Below are 20,650 nucleotides of genomic sequence, written 5' to 3' on the forward strand. Positions count from 1 at the left end.
AAACTCCTGGTTGGTCTTAATACAATTTTACAGTCTACAGAATTTTTGCCAATTTTTGATTTTCTGCTTTATTATGCACCTTTCTTTTTTTTTGTCTTCAGTCCATTATTTTGTGTGGATTTCATTTTCTTAAATCTGAGCATAATAATCTCTTCTTGGCATTTATTACAGAATCATGCTTGGACTCTGTGTTCTCAACAAACACACGTTGTTTCCAACAATTTTCCATAAGTGTATGGACAGTGTATGTACCTTTCTCATTCTCAGTTAAATTGTTCCACGATTTTGCTAAATTCACATTAACTTTCTCACTGTTTTTACACACCTGCAAAACTCTATTTTCTGTTGCGTTAGTGATAAGATAGTTGCAACTCTGTTCTTATGTCTCGTCTCCACCGGACGAGCGATCAAACAGAAGATGCAAAATTGCATGGTTACTAAAGTTTGTCGTGGTCACATTTTTTTGTACCACATTGGCAAGATAAATGTAGTAATTAGAAAGTGTTCTGAACCAGGTTGTGTCAAGAATAGGTCCTTTCCTAAAAAGGGAACTAACCTGAAAAAAACACAACTTGTCATCAAGTTTGCCTAAACTAAACAGTCTCGGCTATTTTTTGCCGTGGGTCTCTAGATTGTCTGTTTTCCTTCTCAAAACTTTCAAGGCAGTTCTGGATAACACGGCAGGTAAACTCGAAGTTTCCTGCTAAAAGTATGAGGTTAGACTCAAACTCACTCAACCACATAACTAATACATTTTCTGTATCATTGATGACCTCTTCAACCCCTAATCGAAAAGGGTTGTTGTAGATATTAAGTTTTAACGTATCACCAAAGTATTGTGATCATCCACAACCTCTACCGCCAATACCGCCTCTGTATTAGGGTACATTTTTTTTATGGACCGGCCTTGTTCTTTCTTTATGGCTTTAACAATGCTGCCAATAGGTCTTCCCTTTTGTCCCTTTTTAGTGTTCTTCATAGGTATAGAGTACCCTGTGGGTTGTCTTGACCCACTTTTGCTGTGCCATGCAGAATCCCTGTGTTCTGGTGGTGCCAGAAATATCAAAATGGCCGCAAAACCCTTGTGCGTGGCAAAATCGATGGAAATCCCACTTTACAACACAAAAAGATGGCTGCCAAATCTACCATGCAGGTTGTGAGCGGTGGAACAGAGATCTCACACCTGAAATATGTCACTGGGCTTCAAAACAAGTAAAAATGGAGCACAGATGGAAAAGCAGTGCTTTGCTGAAAGGAATCCAAAATCTTGCTTTTAAATCCTTTTTTCCTGGTTGCTGAAACTGCAGAATGCCGGTACAAAACACCCTCAAACATCCAATATTCTTGCTGGGTGCTACAATTCACTTAATTCAAGAAATCATTGTGATATTACAATGTCCTGGAAAGCCAATTTTGTCAAAGAAACATCCACAGCAAAAGTTGCCCGCCTGTGGAATCTGTCAAAATCTGGGGGAAGTACCCTCAGCCGCCTGAATGACAGCTGTCAGAAGCCTGGATGAGAAACTGTAAACTTGTACAAACTAAAATCAAATGGTTGAAAACTAAGTGGCTGTTACTGAGAGTAACCTATGTTGTAATTGTTTAATCCCATGGTTTAGAATCTGGAATAAGTGTTCTAGCTGCTTGTTTTGAAATTACAAGTTTGTTATAAGCAAAGAAAAAATGCAGCAGAATAACATTTCAATTTAAGCCTGACTAAAAGCAACCAAACCGGTATAACATCTTCCCGCATAGAGGCAGGGTCTCTCCCTTCTGCTTCCTTCCACCAGGATAATTATAGGGTGGGAGGGGAATGTGGCCTGCACTGCAGGGGGAAGGAGACAATGGACATCCTCCAGCTACAGGAACTGCCAAGTGTGAAGGGTCGTAAAATGGCCTGGGATCAGGAGGAACTGGGAGGAGACTGCTTCTGAACTGCAGGGAGATAGGAGGGGGCGGAGACAAACAACCATTTGTTGCTTAACAAGGACCAAAGACACATTTTAAAAAGACTGATAACTTACTGTGTAAAATTGTCAAAAACACAAACATAACAGCATTGTTAATGTAAATATTGGCTGCACATTTTAAAAGGCGCCGGAACTCTGTGACATGTTCCAGGAAGAAACAGCGGAAAATGTGATATTACACAAAATGTATTTTTGATAGAAGCATGAAACGGCATACACCTATGCCCATATTCAATGCGCACATTTGTAAAAATGTGCTCCTAAATTGGACATTGTGTTCTAGATAAAAAGGGCAAAATTCTGTAAAAAGCAGACACAAGATCCTACAGCGACAGGGTTTGGGGGAGTATCTGCTACACAAAATATGTAATCTGTATATATTATTGTTATAGAGGTTGCACACATGGAAATATGTATTGTACCAAAAGTAGATTTTGTGTTCAAGACGATAGGGGTGGACTCTAGGCCTCATAAACCCACATCATCATGGAGACACATTGTTTTTCTCCTCCTATCAAGGAAGAGAGAAGACCTTGACCAATCCCTGTCCAAGGGGCGCACTTAGGATAAACCAGCACACACCCTTTATCATAAGCATAAATAGAGACAGCTCAGCACTCAGAAAGACACACAGATTCACACACTAACCGATTGCTGGCAGAGCACCCTGCAGGAGAACCATCTATCTTATTTGCTCCAGACTCCAGAAAATTGGAAAAGCAGAACGGCCATTGCATAGCTGAACCATTTTCAGCTAGGCCTTAAAATTCCCTAACCAGAACCCCAGAAACCTAAGGGGAAATAGACAGCCGGGCTGTGCTGTACTGCTTGCCTGCCGAAAATAATTATCATCAGAACCAAGAGATCCAATCCAGTCCTGTGCCGAGCTGTGGCCAGAGCCATTGCAGACCCAGTCCAATCCAGTGTGCCCAGCTGTCTGTCCAGACCAGAATCCCTGACCAGAATCTCTGACCAGAATCCCTGACCAGAATCCTGACGGTTCTGTTTCAAAACATATCTAGTTAGTATCTGTAGAATAGAAGTGTGTCACTAGCCTATTTACCTGGCCTAGTCCAATCCCTATCTGAAATCCAACCTACTTTGTCTTCTGAACCTGCATAGCTAGAAATATTTTTGAATTGCCTGAACCCTCTATCCTATCCCTTCTATCTTTCCTCTTATGCTAGTATTGTTAAAACTATCTGTTCGCAGAGATTTTTCATCTGAAGTAGGCGAGCTCCACTGCAGGCAGTCACCCTGATCCAGTGACTGTGTTCCTGTGTGGTATTTGTTTATTCATAGTCATCCTCTATTGTAAGAAATCCTTTTTGTCATTTTAAAAGCGCATTCCTGTTTTCCCATTCTTGCACCTATCTAAAAAAAAACGACCTCAACTAAAACGTCCATAACTTCCTCAATTTTTGAGGAAACAGAATTTCAACTTCAGCTTGTAGCTAACATTTACAGCTTTAATTCACATCTAAAACTGCATCCCAAATCCATATAGTTCTCCCGTAATCGCGATTATCACGCACAGAAAAGTTTGCAGCAAATTTTGTTTTAGGGAATTTCTGACACGTGTAAAACATCTTTTGATTGCTTCCGACCTCAGTTTTAAGATTTCACATTCCTTCTTAATATTAAATCATTGCTAGCGTTTCTCTGTAACTATCTAAAGCGGCTCCCATAAGAATTTAAACAATTTCAGCAATTTAGCCCATATTTAGTGTTTTACCCAATCCATTCACACGATAACTTTAAAACCATTGTGACAGCTTGCCAATCAATTCTGTTTTTCTCTTGTTTTGCTGGAGGGAAAGTGGGATTGTTTTTTTGTTTGAATTCTGCGATTCCTGAAACCTGTTTTCTCCTATCTCTTTACATCACCTATTGGGGGGGTTGAGGGGTGTGCAGGGGGAAATGGTAACCCAACTGCTATTTGATTTGAACACACACACAAAAGTATTATTTCTGTGCTGAATTGTTTTCTCACTGTTGCTCCTTGTGCATTAAATAGATTGCTTAGTGTTACATCACCCCATTGGTGATTATTGTATACCCATTAAACATAGTGTGATTAATTTGTAACTACATAAATAAATATTTTAATTTTGAAAACCAGCCTAATTCCTGGTTCAGTGTGAACGGGGGGGGGGGTTCCAGGAGGGTGGCGTGATATGAGTGGTACATCATTCAGAATAAAAGAAATTTTAGACACAATTAACAAGGATTTCAGTTGTGCATTACAGGCTCGCCGTTGACTTAGGTGGAGTGCCGGATTGAAATCACTTACAACCCACCCATCAATGATTGGATGCTCACTTAAACATGACTACTATATCAGAATAATATTGTATAAATTAAACATAACACTCATTTGAGGCACCCAGAAAACATTTGCATACCTTCCAGTTCCAACAAAGTACTATGTGATGTTTCTTTTCAAAATCTTAGTCTGAAACTTGATGTGGTGGGAAGTGAGGAGGACAGCCAACCCCAACTGCGTGTTCCATTACCAAAAAACACCTGTGTCCTTCCTTCGTAATGGAACATTTTTGTATAACCAAACGCAGATACAGAAGATTTAATTTCGTCGTCTTGAACCTTGTAATTGTTTCGACCATAACAGCTTTCAAAACCTCACTTACGGATTTCATCATGTTCTGCGTAAACCAGGTTTCCTATCAACTTTGAATAGAAGTGAACTTCACACTTCCCCGGATACGCATGGTCAAAAAAAATGGAAAAAGAAATGAACACAATGAATATCAGAGGATGAAATCGAGGTTAGGTTTGTGATTGTGTCAAAAATTGACATAATTCTTGTCCTTTTGAGGGGCACATGTCCCCCCCCTCAAACACTGTTAAAAAATGATGGGTAGTAAAGATCATTGTTTGCAACTGATAGCACCCCTTGTAGGATTTGTTTGTGACATCCCCACTGGCTGGTGCAGAATGGACATTTTAGTCGGACACATACCTTCCACTGTCGTTACCCTAAATCTGGGGACTAACTCCTCTAATATTGTACTGAATGGTCAGTGCATGAGTCATGTTCAGTTCCTGAGTTTTTTCCATGCTTTCCTCCTTAATCAATTGTTCCACTTATTGGTTGCAAAAATCGTCTGATACCTCCTTGTCTATTTCTTTTTATTTTATTCTTCTTTCCACAACCCTTAAGAGGAATTATGCATGGATCAGTTGCTTTATCTTTCCTCTCTGATCGGCTATCACTATGGACCATATCTTTACTGGCACCACTGATTAATGTGTCTAAGCAAATTTGAGTGTCATTAATAGTAATAATCCCTGAATCTTGAGGTACATCCTCACTTCTGTGAGGCTCACTTTCATCTCTCCCATGTATAACGCTCAGCATTGATTTTCACAGCCTTTGATGTTCTTGGTTTCACAAGTCGGACTGTATACCTTCCTTCTCATCTCAGATTGCCCTTTATCTTCCAAGGTAGTCACTGTCTGTTTTATTTCTGCAATCCCCTAGGGCTTATCATTAACTCCTGTATTTGATTTGAATGCATTCCTTAACATTGGTTCTACCGCATTCAGCCTGGAAATAAGAGTTCTAGTAGACCCATCTTTAATTCCCTATGGACAGTGGAATTTTCCCTTATTTCCAACACAACAATATCATAAAGGCGTATAAAGGATTGTAACACTATGTTTAGGGCTACCAAGGGGCAGTTTGTATCAACCATGATGTTTTGCTGTGAATGTGTTTCTCTTTGAAATGGTAAATGCGACCATTCTCCTACACTTGACACCTCATACACGTCTTTCACTTGAGTAACATCTCCTGTTACATTTCCCCCTGCGTCAAGTGCCAAGATTTTTGTCCTCTAGGCTAATGCAGACATCCTTCAGGGAGATGCTCACTCTCCTTTCAACATCTAATAAGACAGGACCTGAACTATTGATACCTTCTCAAAAATCAGTTCCTGATCCCAAAATCTGGGCGTCTGGTATCGATTGAGTAGTTTGATTCATTTGAAGCATGTGACGATATAACTTCGAGGGACCTTGTGAGAAAAGGACATAATAGCTCATTGATTCTCAGGTCGAGGTCTCTTTGTCCAACGACATTTGGTACATGCTAAATAGATTGTAACATTTTGATTCCCCTGCATGTTGTTGCAGCAGTTAACTGAACAGCTTTTGCGTAGAACAATGGAAAATACATTTTCAAACATTAGAGTTCTAACTTTCTTTGTGCTGTGATATATATCATTGCTTGGAGACCTCTGTACTCTCAACTCAACTGCAACCGCCAACCTGCAGACCGCTGACTGCAGACTGCACAGTCACTTTGCAATACACTTTGCAGGAACTTACCACATGGCACACTTCAGTCTTTGTCACTTCAATCTCTGTCATTGTTAATAGGTGCTCTTCGCTCTGATACAGTCAAACCGTATACAAAAAAGATTGCCCATTAACACATAACACCAAGCACGCCAGACACACACCATCACAAACTAGCATGCGCATCTACAAAACCTTTCTTTTATTTTTGTGAGCTAATGCTTCCATGAGCTCGGGAGCACTGTGGACATTGGTGTTTACACGACAAGTTCAATTTGATTGCATAGGTTGGTGGCATGTTTGAACTAGTGATTGTACAACGTGAGCAGTTGCTCATACATAATGGACAACATCCCAGGCCAAGCAATGTTTCAGCCCCCAGGGGGGCCCTACAGTACATTGGAAAGACTGTAAAGGGGTTAATCTCCCTGTGTATGGCCCCAATTATTTAATTCAGAGGAAGGATGCTTTGCTTTATCGCTGCCTCAGGCAGGTGGGCAGGAGATTTTATACAGACTCCCTGATCCTCTGATGGTGGATGCTGCTCGCCCCAACACTAAACCAGCATCACCAGGCTTGATAATCATTTTGAGATTAAGGAGTTCTTGGGCAGTTATCGGTTTGCTACAAGGGAGCAGAAAAAGCGGGAGAGTATAGAGGAGTTTCTGACTGTTTTGAGAGGTTTGGCCATAACGCGTCAATTTGTCCCGTGCTGCCAGGAGGAACACCTGAGGAACCAACTCATGAGCAAGTGTGCTGATGATAAGGTGTGTGAGGGTCTTTGGTGGGAGAAGGATCCCAATATTGACAGGCCAATAGAAATTGCAAAGCAGGTGGAGCACACCTCCTCATGCATGAAGGAGCTCTGCAGGAATGGGGGCAAAGATTCTAAGAGCTTGCTCAAGGTGAATGCCATTGGTCACAAGGTCAAACCCAAGGTACTGAATACTCACTGAAGTGAAGCGAATGCTCCTTCTCGTTGAGATGTGCACTCTCGCTGTGAGTGGAATTTATCCTGTCCTTCCAGCCGACCAGTGGGACTTTGCTACTGAAGTGACATCACACAGCATTTGGCAATTGAAAGGGAATGTCCTGCTGTTTTTGTTGACTGGAAATTCTATGGGAGGATAAGTCACATGGCCAAGTGTTGTAGATTCTCGAGAAACTGTCCTGGGGATGTGAGAGACAATTCTACAGATGGGTATGATTTGGAGGTGTATGATGGTCTGGAAGTCATTCAGGTAGTTAATGCCATATGTCCGGTGAGGGTAAAAATAACAAGGGCCACTGTTCAGGTTATTGGAGTGGGAGTCGAGATGCTTATTGACAGTGGGGCTGACTACAGCCTGATACGTAGAGAATCATGGGAAAGGGACTTGGCATGCTGTACATTGAAGAAAGCAAGGGCTAGGGTACCCAACTGTGGTGACAATCCTATCATGACTATAGGAGAGATACAGGCCACCCTGGGGTTTAAGTGGAAGATCACAGTGAGTTGTGGGTTTGTCACTATTGTTGGTGGAAATCTGCTGTCTTGGAAGTGCCAGGAGGCACTCGGAATTAAGCTTGATCCTAACACAGTTGAACAGATGTATACTGGGGTGGACAGGGCTGTGTCCGCCATTGGAGCACTGGATGATGATGAGGTGCTCAGGTGGTCACCCAGTGTGTTTAAATGGAGTCTTGGATGTCTCAAGTGGTTCATTCATAGGATCAGGTTGAAGGGAGGTGCAATTTCCCTTGCAGCCAAACACAAATCTTTTATGTGCCCACATCACTCCCGAAGGAAAGTGAAAATGTTAATACATCTCCAAAAACCAGCAGAAACTCAATTTCTGGCATGGTCTGCAAGTGTTAGTGACCGCTCCCTGTTCTTTCCCTTTAAATAACTGCGTACCCGTATATAGTAAGAATTTGTCAACTGATTCATAGCCATGTTTATGTGTAAACTGTTGCGGTCCACACTACCTATCTCATATGCCTGAATTAAGGATTAAATATCTGCTCTCCGATTTCTCTATTCCTTCTGCACTTTCATATCGAATGAGTGGATATGCTCAGAACTGAGGTTACAAGTGTTATCCTTATGATTCCGATTACAGTCAATTTATAATTTATATGGTCATTTATAATATGTAGAGATTTCTCAAATCTTCCAATCTGATTCACATTTACTCTACTGGGGTATGCATTATCTCTCATGAAACTTCTTAGTTCACTGCAGGCAAATATTGTTAGCCTTAGTTAATTTAGACTGCCTCCATTTTATACGATTGCAGCCACTGTTGAGGGAGGTCACACCACACTTATCAAAACATTCTCAGTGACTGCCGATTTTAAGAAGCACACACCATGGAAAATGGTCACTCTCTTCTAGAATTACAATACCCATATCGATTACCAGGGGTAACGCCGCCTGATTAACAAATACATAATCTATGCTGGATGCACTTCGGCCATCAACTCTGGTGTATCCATCATGGCTATCTTCTTTGCAGTACCCATGCAACCTTACCACACCAAATTGATATAACATGGGTGCCCAATACATGCCTTTCCTATTATATCCATCTTTCTTTATGGGAACAGGAGAAACATCAGTATCACAAACATCCGCATCAGATGGACTTTTAGCATTGAAATGACCCGCAATAATAATAGGATTGGCAAAGTCCATCATAAAAGGAATGTTCTCCACAGTAGTAAGAGGTTTTCTATGAACAGCAAGGGCAGAAGTATTATATGTAATGTTATATTGATTTATACTGTGCACCACTACCACCCAAAGGCAGTCTCCAGGTGCTCACATGGCTCTGCAAGAATAGAGGGCGGGGTATGTTAGTGGGGATAGGATGATAGGATAGGTTCAGAACCAGTAGGAACTTCCATCTGTGAGCATTGTCTTGCATGCAGGAGTTCGTTCAGGAGGCCCTGTGTGATGTAACCATATGGGTAGGTCTCAGTGCCTCGGGTGTGGACTATTGTTTGTGTTGGGTGTGTGTGGCATGTGATGTTATGGTGTGGCTTGTGGTCATGCACAGTGGTTAGTTGTATCCATATGGGGTCCACAGTCACGGATGGCTGTTAGGTGTTGAATTTATAATGTTAGTGGGCATCTGTGTACAGTTGATGGATTTATAGACAATGTGCACAGATGTTCCCTCTAGTGTTGTTTCCAGACTCTCAGAGGTATGTTAGCATGAGAGCATTAGATTAATTTGCTGTGTCTTTATGTGTAGTGTTGCTAGCCAGTAGTCATGTGTAGTGCCATTGGTTATGTTGGGGGAGCAGGAAGAGGGGAAATGGGTTAGTAAGTCGGTTGGTTTGATAATGCCTCCGGTGTGAGTGTTTGGATGCCTCTCAATGGTATCTACCAACGTTCTTGGTTGTGGTTAATCGGCTAATCTTGCCTCCTCTCCGGGCCTGGAGAAAGACTTCCTGTAAAGACTGGAGGGGGGCATATGTCCATTCACCCTGTATATGGTAGGGTAAAGGCACAGAACACCCCAGCAAGGCTCTGAATTTGGTAACTGTGGACGAGCAGCCAGGCTTAAGCTTTCAGGAGGTGATGCAGGCTGGTTCTTAAGTACAGTCTTTCCCAAAGCCCACACAAAGTAATGTACATGCATTATGTTATGTAATAACACAGTTTCTTTATGTAAAATAAGGCTGCTACCTCTACCATGTATATACATATAATAATAACACTTTGTACATGGAATACTAATTCAAAGAATATATATACACTACATAATATATATACACAAATATATACACTCTATGTGGTACCACACAATAATTAAATTCATTAAGATATGCTGTGCACTAACTGCAGGCAGTCTTAAATAGGCCTGGTCATTTTTAAGTGAGGTGTATAAGCATAGGGAAGAAAGGCAGGTTAGTTGTGAACAGTATCAGAATGCTTTTTAGACTAGATACACTTCTGTGTGAGGATCCCCCCACCTGGGAAGCCTGTAAGTGAAACGTTAGGGAGTAACTTATCTTGTCTTTTACAGCCCAGTCCAATATTGTTCAATAACCTTATGCCTGTACCTGAGAGGCCACAGGAGAACAGGATCCAAGACTAATCTGGGACCCCTTAATGACTCCTGAGGCTAGAAGATGCTCTTTATCATCACAGTACTTTTGGTGCCTTGGCAGAGTTTCTCAGTTTCACTCGACAATCCCCTCCAAGGATGGATTCACTGGGATGCTGAGTCCAGGAGAAAAATGTAGCCAAAGTCTGTCTAAAGTGCAGCAGTTTTACTCTTTGCAGTGCTCGCTTTGGTTGTCAATTTCTCTGACTGTAGAAGTCCTGCGAAGATGAAACTTGCTATGGGATCCTTAAATGCTTGACAGAGAGAGTAAGACCTCTTGGACCATTCAATGACTTCTGGCAGTGACGGATACATAGGTTTCTTTTGGTGTCGGGTTTTGGAATATCACGGTTTTCCGGCTTTTGTTTCTTCGGTGCTACAGCCGCAACACGAATGTATGGATGACTTGACCACTGGAGTCGACCTTAGTCCCTCACCCAGTCTGGACCCTTTGGACAACTTTGGTATCTTCCGGCAGCAGGAAACCCACCAACAGGCCTTCTACTGCACTCAGTGACTCTGGGTTCTCTCCAACAGTAAAATGTGGTCAGTGATGATGGCAAGGATGTCCTTTGAAATATTATTAGGCAGTTTGGAACATCAGCAGTACTATGCCAGTTTATCCACTCTTCTGGGCGGTAGACACAAACGGTTTCAGCAGTCACAAAACACACCTTCGGACCCTGGGTGCCACCACTGGACTTCTTCAACTCGAGATGTTGGGGCACTCCTCTTCAGGGGTCATGAAGACCCCTTCTCCAGAAGGCAGGCACACAGGACTGGCTTCCAGGGCACTTTGGATGAAGAGTAGCAGGCTGCACGATGGTCCCGCATAGCTCGGGGAGAGGTCCTTGTGAGACTTCACAGCTTTCGGATTACATTGAAGAAATGCAGCAGCAGACTTCTCTTCCAGCTGGGCTTCAAAGAACAGCTTCTTCTTGCTTCAGCTTTGACTTGAATTGGTAAGTGAGAGGTCCCCAGATATAAACATCTGTTTCCCATTGACTCTGGCTGAGCGAGGCCAATCACACAGAAGGCATTCATGCAGGCAGGTAGCCAATCAGGTGCATAGACATTCAGGCAATTCACTCAACCCAGGCACCCATGACAAAGAATGTGGATTGGGGTAAGTACCTTTCAGAACACTACACTGCAATTCATGTCAGTTTCAGACAGGGCTGTCTCATTCATTGTGTCACACACAGAAACCAGACACCCACAACAGAGAATGTGAGTTCACTTCAGACTCCATTCATACAGGTCCCACCACTAGGGTGTACCCATAACACAGAACCCCTAGGAAGGCACACGTCAATATGACAGGATGCAGCCCCAGAGCCATATATGAGATTTACACCCAGCAGCCAGTCAGGAGGAAAGGGAACAGCAGAGGCATGTATGGTGTTTCCACCAAACAGCCATTCAGGAAGAAGGGACAGAGACAGGACTTCCCAGTACTTTGGGAAACAAGGTAAAAGGCAATAGAAACCAAGAGACCACAGTGGCCATCTTGCCTCTGTGTAGGAATCCATTGATCCCTATGGCAAGGCCAGGGTATCCCAAAAATAGGGCACACTCAGAGCAACTGCCAAGTCAACATGTAGCGGCCACCGGCCCATACCGTGCTCGGTAGGCAACACACAGGTGCCCAAAACAAACATAAGAGGAACAAGGGTGTAAGGGTATCCCAAAGGTATAGTTCACCAAAAGCTAAAATGAAGAGCTGCACTGCCAGAGGTCCAGGGTGGGTCTCACTGGCAGAAAACATAAGGAAAACACATACAGAGAATTGTTAGGACAAGGACTAGGAGGCCCTGTCACTTCATAAGGCATTAATAGCATCACACTACCCACACTTCCCCTGAGTGTTTTGTGACTGACTTCCCCTGCAGGTTCGGTGGCATAGGGCTGGTTGTACCTAGTGTGTTTCCGGTTACTCGTTTGGTTCAATCTTGGTGGTTCAGGTGTGGGCATGTTGTACAGTTGGCTGCTGAATGAGTGCACAGTTGGTGTTAAATAGAGGAAGTGGTGCTAGACCGGGTGCCCCAAGTTGTGCGTGTGAGCAAGTTAGGGTGATGCCTATGTTTTAATGCTTTACCAGTGCATACATTGCTTGTGGTTGATATCCCTAAATCTGTTGTTTGGGTGGCCATCTTTTCATTGGTCATTCTAGTTGTGGGCATGTCTGCAGGCAATAAGGGAGGGTGGTGCAGTGTTCTGATCCTCTTTGATTTTTCCACTTTTATCTGCAACCGCATCCCTTAGGGTGTTTCTTTTCGTCAGCAATGTTTTTGCGGTCGATTTCCCTATTGCACTTATCATTTTCTGTTTTTGAAGGTTTGTGATCTTCTGTGGTTTTTATTTCTTTGGGCATGGTGCTCCAAAGTTAACAATTAGGTGCAAGAATGCCGTTCCTCCGAATTTCCTTTTACTGTTTTGTCTCTATTTGTAGGTCTATTTGTATGTCATTGCTTGATCTTAGGTCATTTCTTGGCTAGTAACAGCTGATATTGGCTCCTTCTCTGTGTAAGGTTTTGTGTGGTATCCAGGTAATATCTAATAATCTCAAATGACTAAAATGGCAAAAAAATGATACCTACATTTTTTTTCTTTGAATGTCTTATTTTTTAATTTACATGTTTTTTTGTTTGTTTCGCGAGTTAAAAAAAGGGTTAAAAATAAAAAGAAAAAAGGGGGTTTGGGGGGGAACCCCCCATTTCAAACAAAAAATAAATAAAAAAGACATTCAAATTTTTTTTTAGGTATAATTTTTTTGACATTTTGGCATTCGCAATTATTTAATTCGAAATAGTCACTATAAACCGTTTTGTGTATATGTTAATAGCAAATATACCTCTAACCTGCAGTATGTCATTTGGATTTTACCAGCCAAGACATTGGCAGAACTCAACTCATGGCTACATATAAACCAATTATCAACTGCAATAAGCAAACTACTTTTAGGTCTCCTGTTGGGTCCTTTTGCTGCAGGTACCTGGATAGTACCATAGCCATCAAGTGCAACAGTATCTATATTAGGTGTACTGCAACATTAGTAGTCCAAAGAGCTGGATGTTCTCAATAAGGTCAGCATCAGAATGTGTTCTGTTGCAATAGTTCCTGGTTGACTAAAAAAATGTCTTCCAGATAAATTGTATTCTTGTCGACGGGGGCATAATGTTTGTTTTTGGAACTGCTGTATGAATAAAGATCAACATCATGGACGCATCAGGTGCCTGTACTGTTTCTTGGGGTGCGAAAGAAGAAACCTTGGGCCTGATTCATGGATTTTTTGCACACTGAAAAAGAACCTTGCGCACTGTGCGTGGGTCTGTCACGTCCTTTTGTGCAGTCGACCACTTTGTAACACTCGATGCAAATTGTGGGACAAGCCTATGCAAAGAAATAAATAGGGGGCGGAACATGCATATTGCCCATTCTCCTGACGAAATGAGGAAAAGCGTGGGCGTGTGTGTATGGACAGGACACACTAATAAATTGCATCCACAGTCAAGCACAAACCCAACTGCATTCATGGATTTCAACGCGCAACTTCATGTCGGGTAAAGTCACACGCAAACCTTGTAAACTCACGCCACATGATAGAAGACACAAAGCGCAAATCGCTCGTTATATGCATAGCATCCAACGCGCAAAGGTAACGTATACATGGCAATTTAGGGGTGGTGGCACATAGTTGGGGTACCGCTTGGAGTTTGGGTTGATTGTATGCAGATTATCCGGGTGCTGACTTGAATTATGGGTGTACGCATGCAGGTTTACCAGCCGCTGCCTTTAGTTACACAAAATGAAAGTTTATCGGTGTGCAGATTTGAGTTACGGGGGTTCGTTCACAGTCACGCCAGGCAACTACCTTGGTTGCGGTGGGATGGGTTGCAGTATTGCCAAGGTGCTGATGGTGCGGATAATTAGAATTCTGAACCTAGCTTGCGTCGCATCTAGATAGAAATGTGACTGTCAGCATGCACCACACTCAGGATTCTGAACCCTAGCTTGAGTCGCATCTAGACAGAAATGTGACTGTTAGCATGTGCCACTCTAGTATGGAATTCTGAACTTTTGCTTAGGCGACATCTGGATAGAAATGTGATTGTTAGCATATGCCACACCTAGACGAACTCTCAAGTCTAGTCTGCGCCAAATCTAGACAGAAATGTGATTGCTAGCATGAGCCACACTTAGATGGAATTTCTCAAGTTTAATCTGCACCAAATCTAGACAGATATATGACTGTTAGCATATGCCACACCTAGATGGAATTTCAGAAATGTGATTGTTAGCATATGTGATTCTTAGCATGCACCACACTTAGAATTCTGAACCTAGCTTGCGTCGAAACTAAATAGAAATGTGATTATTTGCATGCACCATAGTTAGAATTATGAACCTAGCTTGCGTCGAATCTAGCTAAAAATGTGACTGTCAGCAAGCACCACACTCAGGATTCTGAACCCTAGCTTGCGTCGCATCTAGACAGAAATGTGTTGTTAGCATGTGCCACTCTAGTATGGAATTCTGAACTTTAGCATACACGGCATCTAGATAGAAATGTGACTGCTAGCATGTACCGCACCTAGATGGAATCCCACAATTGCAAGGACAGCAATGCCAACTAACCAACCAACTAACAACTCCATCCCTCTGCATACACCTCTCAATCTATAACCAAACACAACCACAAGCCTAAAACGCAGTAATCCGCACAAACTTCACAACAATGAAACAACAAAACAAACCACACATAGACTTGTACAACAGCACACAACGACTACGGACCATAAACACCCCAAGCCCAGCCAACGGACCCACCGGGCTGAGGCTGCCAACAGCACATCACTGCTCTCTTGCACTTTTCCAGCTTATTCCCACTAACCCACCCCCTCTCGTCCCCTTTTTTCAGAGCCGCCAGAGCGCTAGGGGACCACTACGGTGGTGATAGTGCGCGGTACAAATGTCCTTTAAGATTAACATTAACATTAACAAAAACCTACGGCCCCATCCATTGGGGGCCTGCCCCCTATTTTGTGGTGGCCCTCTCCCCCACCCCAAATGGATGGGGTGGCACCTCATGCAGCCCTTCCTGGGGTTCCTAGGAAGGGCTGCATGAGGTGCCCCCCACCTCTATTTGGGGTGGGGGGTGAGGGCCATTACAAAATGTCAGACAGGCCCCCCAATGGATGGGTTTGGGCACCCTGTGGGGCACATTGGCACACTAATGTGCCCATCTGAGCCAAGGGGAGATGGGTAAACAAAAACAAAAAAATGTTGAAAATGTTAGCATGCATTTTAGGGGGGGCTGAGGGGCACCCTAAACCTCCGGGGAATTATGTAATGTAAAAGGGGTGGTCCTCTCCCCCCTAACCCAAATGGAGGGGGGCAATTCATGCAGGCCTCCCGGGGGGCAGATAGGGTGGCCCATCTCATGGAGCCCTCCCTTGTGTCAGATGCTCCATCTTTGTAGCAGATATCTTCCCCAGGGAGGGCTGCATAAGATGGTCCCCACTCCATTTTGGGTGGGGGGAGAGAACGTCTCCCTTTCCATTACCACATTCACCTGTGATTTAGGGTGCCCCTCAGCCCCCCTAAAATGCAGCCTACTATTTTCTATGTTTCTCTTGGTTTACCCAACTTCCCTTGGAGCAGATACTGCCCCATCCATTGGGGGCCTAGCTAACATTTTGTTGTGGTCCTCTCCCACCCCACCCAAAATGGGGGGCATCTCATGCAGCCCTCCCTGGGGCTCCTAGGAAGGGTTGCATGAGGTGCCCCCCCTCCATTCAGGGAGGGGGAGGGATCCACCTCAAAATGTCAGACAGGCCCCCCAATGGATGGGGCAGTAGGGTTTGGGCACCCTGAGGGCAGACTGGCACACTAATGTGCCCATATGCACCAAGAGAATTTGGCTAAACCAAAAAAACGATTAAACTGTTGGGATGCATTTTAGTGGGAGGCTGAGGGGCACCCTAAACCAATGGGGACTTATGTAATGAAATGGGGGTGGCCCTCTACCTCCACACCAAATGGAGGGGGGGCATCTCATTCAGCACTCCTTGGGGGCGGATAAGGGGGGCATCTCATGCACCCCTCCCTGGATTCAGATGCCCCTTTCTAGGAGTAGATAACTGCCCCCAGGGAGGGCTGCGTGACATGGCCCCCAGTCCATTTTGGGTGGGGGGGACACCCCTTTCCATGAACAAATTCCCTGGTGGTCTTGTGGGAGGTTCACTCCCCCAAAACCAACCATGTTTTTTTTCTTTTTTATTTTCTTTGGGCCCATCCCTATGGGCAGATGGGGCCAGTAGTGTTGGTGGTGTGAATGGGAATTGGTGCTCTAGGGAGGTATTGGGGTGGCCAGACTTGGCCACACTTGCTGGGATAGCTCACTTATTGCCCCCCAGAGCAGTTGAAAAGTGCTGATCTGCTGCCAGGGCAGTTTGCCACTTAGCCATCTGTACAAGGGTTTTTTTTTGTGCTGGGGGTTGCCATAAACCCATTGGTCTTATTCCCATTTCCTATCAGTGTGCAGTCCAGCCTTCTGTGGTGGTAGATGACTGGGATCGGCCATGTATCTGGTGGAAGGAATCGAAAAGTTTGCAGATAGCTGCCAGACAGTTTGGATGTGGTATTGGTAGGCTAAGTACTGAATGTAATTATTTTTTGTTTCCTTTGAATTTGCGGCTACTGGAAAGCTTTTGCTGACTCATGTAAGTACTACATATATTACTTTTGTAGATATCCATTGTAATGTGGGGATGGATAGTTACTGTGGTGGGAGGAACTGTGGCTGCAGTGTCAGTGGTATGGATGGGAATGGGTAGTGGGGAGGTCCTGGGGGCAATGATGGATGTGGCTTGCAGAGATGGAGGTGGCTGCTTTGCAGAAAATAAAATGTGGTAAACATAATTTGCAGCAATTCTTCACATTTTTTTGCAGTAGTAATGCAGATGGTCATTTCTTCTGAACATGCAATGCACACTTGGTACGGAGCTCATTCCTTTTATTACAATGGTCACCATTTGTGTCGTTCAAGTCCAGCAGTGGTTTCCAGTGAGCGCCACCAGGGACCCCATCCTTTCGCAGTGGGCAAAGTTGTAATGCAAGGTAGCAAGAAGGGCAGGACAGTTGGGGAGTGGTGTCACTGGCTTTGGGCGCCCATCTCCCATGTGGGTGTTTTGTCCCCCAAGTTCAGCAGTGGTTGCAGGGTGCCCCAGCAGGGTTCCCATCCTTTCCTAGAGGGGAAATCTGTAGCGCTGGCCAGGCAGAGATGTAGGATGGTTGCAGTTGATGTGTGTGACCTTGGATGCCTCTCTGCCTTTTTGGTCGACTGCCCCCAAGTTAACCAGTGGTCCTGGAGCTGTGGCCGAAGCTCCCACAATGAAACTGTCCAAAATGACATCCATTTGTGATGAATGGTGCACATTCTGTGAGGGTACCTATACTCAGAGAGCATACAAAGCACACTTGCTGTGGAGTTCATTTCCTCTGTCAGAATAGCACCCTGCCAAACTATAACAGTGCAGCATGTGCAAGTCACCTTATCACTGTACAGTGCAATCGGAGGACCACAGGAGCAAAACCTTCACTGATTACAATTTCACCAGCACAACTGCGTCATTGGCACAAGGTGACATAGTGTGTTCTTCACCTCTTTCCTAGAAAAGAATGTGCCAATTATGTATCGACCTACTGTTATTTCACATTAGAAGTGCGTGTCAGATTGGGGGAAGTGTGTGTCTGAGATTGTTGCAAGACCCTTGTGTTGAAGCAATAGTTGTGCTAATTGGTAAACTGTATGTTTGGCTATATTCATGGGGGTTTTCCTGCTTCCATTTCCTAGTGAGGAGAGGGTTGTGTGGATTATCGGCCACTCTTTCATCCATAGGACTGCACATCTTTTGAGAGGGCCAACCATATCTGGGTCTCGAAGGGAGGGCCTTGCGGTGCATTGGTTTGGGGTCGGGGGATGCACCTTCACCAGCTCAGAGGAGCCATCAGCGATACCCAAACAAAAAGAGATGCCCCCCCTGACCTTATAGTGGTGCACATGGGAGGAAATTATTTGGTGTCTGTGGGACAGAAAGGGGTATGGGAGTTGCTCATGGCAGAACTGGAATGGATTGCACAGAGGTTTCCAAACACTTTGGTGGCATGGTCCCAAATGATTCCCAGTAGGAATTGGAGAACTCCAGGGAATGCAAGGGCCATCAACTCCTCTGTGAGGAAATTGAATGGGGAGCTTGCAAGACTGACAAAGGGCAATGACAGAATTCAGACAATTCATCATGGCTTCATCAAAGGTGAAGTGATGTTTCACCGAGACAGGGTGCACCTTTCAAAAATAGGTATGGAGCAGCTAATTGATGACATTATGACATTTGCCCACATGCTATGTTGTGGGTGGTGGCATTAACTGATGGACTTACTGGATTGTGTGACATGCTAATAAAAATATTCGTAAATACGTTGACAGTGAGACTCCAACTTTCTAGCAATTGATTTGGGTTCATGGCATGCCAGTGTATTCAGTATGTCGGTGCTGCGTATTTCTTTGCTACCCATCACCACTTTCAACAGCCTAATTCCAATAGCTTGCCCTTGCAGTAATTCCGTCCCTGTGACCTTTCCCCTTCCAACCCAGAAACCTATGTGAATGATCAGGTGTTTTTGTCAAAAGTGTCATCATTAAGAGGAGGAACCCCGGGTATACACTCTTATAACATATGTGTGAGTGTGGCCTCTATCAATTCCCGGGTCATGAGTCTACTATATTTGTCAAAAGTGTGCCAGCAATTGCCTGGAAGGGCCTGCAATGTACTTTTCTTATCTTCCCTGTGTGTGTCTTGATTACCTCTACCTTTTGAACTCACCCAAACACTAATAAGTTGCATGGTTGCTTCTCACCTCCATTTCCCATCTGCCAGCATCCTATGGTGGAGGGGAGGGTGCAACGCACATTGACTGTCTCTGACTTGGTACTGTGGGTCCAATCCTCGTCCCCACACTTGTATTTGTGTAATGTATAGTGGAAGAGGGCATCTTCCCTAGATTTATTGTTGTCTTTGTTTTAGATGCAGGTGCGTTGTAGCTGTATACCCACTTGTAGGAAAGCAGTGAGGTGGTCCTTAGCATTTCAACTGAGTGTTTGAAAAATAGTATTCCGTTTTGTGTAGCGTGCTGAGAGTATGTCATATTGCAGAGGGGTGCTACAGCTCATAAGCAAAGTCTGGACCTTTTGGCCTGTTTGTGTGGTGTAGGTTTGTGGCATTGAATACCACTTACTCTAGTGCGTTCCATAATTTGAGAAGCACACATACTTTTTGTTTCAGTCTTCATCTGTTCTTTGGGTAGTGACTGGTTCCTTAGCGACAGTACTCATGGCTTCTCGTTGATCAATGTCTGGCGCAGAGGCTTTAGCTGCAGTGATGGAGTCTGGCTCAGAGCAAGGCACAGAGCTGGATATGCAATCTGAAACAGATAATGTATTTGTATTTATTGTTTTATATAGCGCCTTAATCCAAGGCACTTTGCAATGAACAACAAAATATACATTAAACAAGGAACAGTAGAAGCAATACCGATAAACATGAGTCAAACCAGAAAATCAGCATGTCGAACAATTTACATATGAGAAAGAAGAGGAGAGGATGGGGTGGAGAAAGAAGAAGGGGCAGAGAGAATAGTGAGTGAAGTGAGTAGTAGGAAGAAGCCAGCTTTAGAAGAGAAGGGGCAAGATAAAGATCATGGAGAAGGGTACAGGAAAAGGGGAAAGAAGGGTAAGAGGGGGAAGGGGATCATGGAGGGGAATGAAAAAGAAGAGATTTCAGTGAGGAGCAGAAGAAAGAATGGGAAGGGGAGGAACAGATAGAGAAAGGTAGGGAGTTCCAGTGTAAGGGGGCAAGGAGCTGAAAGGAACAGAAACTAGAGGAGGCACAAGTGGTTGGGGGAACTGAAAGTAAGAAGAGAACGGCAGAATGAAGGGAGCGAGAGGGGGGTCTAAAATGAGAGAAGCCAGTAGAGGTAAAGAGGAGCAAGGTCAGGAAGAGATTTAAAGACCAGACAAAGGAAGTGAAATTTAAGTTGGGAATGGAAAGGAAGCCATTTTAGCTGAGAAAATGAGTTGGAAATGGAGTCATGTGGATAGAGAAGACATAGGGTGCGGATGGCAGAGTGATAAAGGGATTTGAGGGGGACAAGGTGGGACGCAGGAAGACCAAAGAAGAGAGAACAATAGAAAAGACGAGA

The sequence above is a fragment of the Ambystoma mexicanum genome, chromosome 3q (genome assembly GCF_040938575.1).
Source record: "Ambystoma mexicanum isolate Mex_15411 chromosome 3q, UKY_AmexF1_1, whole genome shotgun sequence".
NCBI lineage: Eukaryota > Metazoa > Chordata > Amphibia > Caudata > Ambystomatidae > Ambystoma > Ambystoma mexicanum.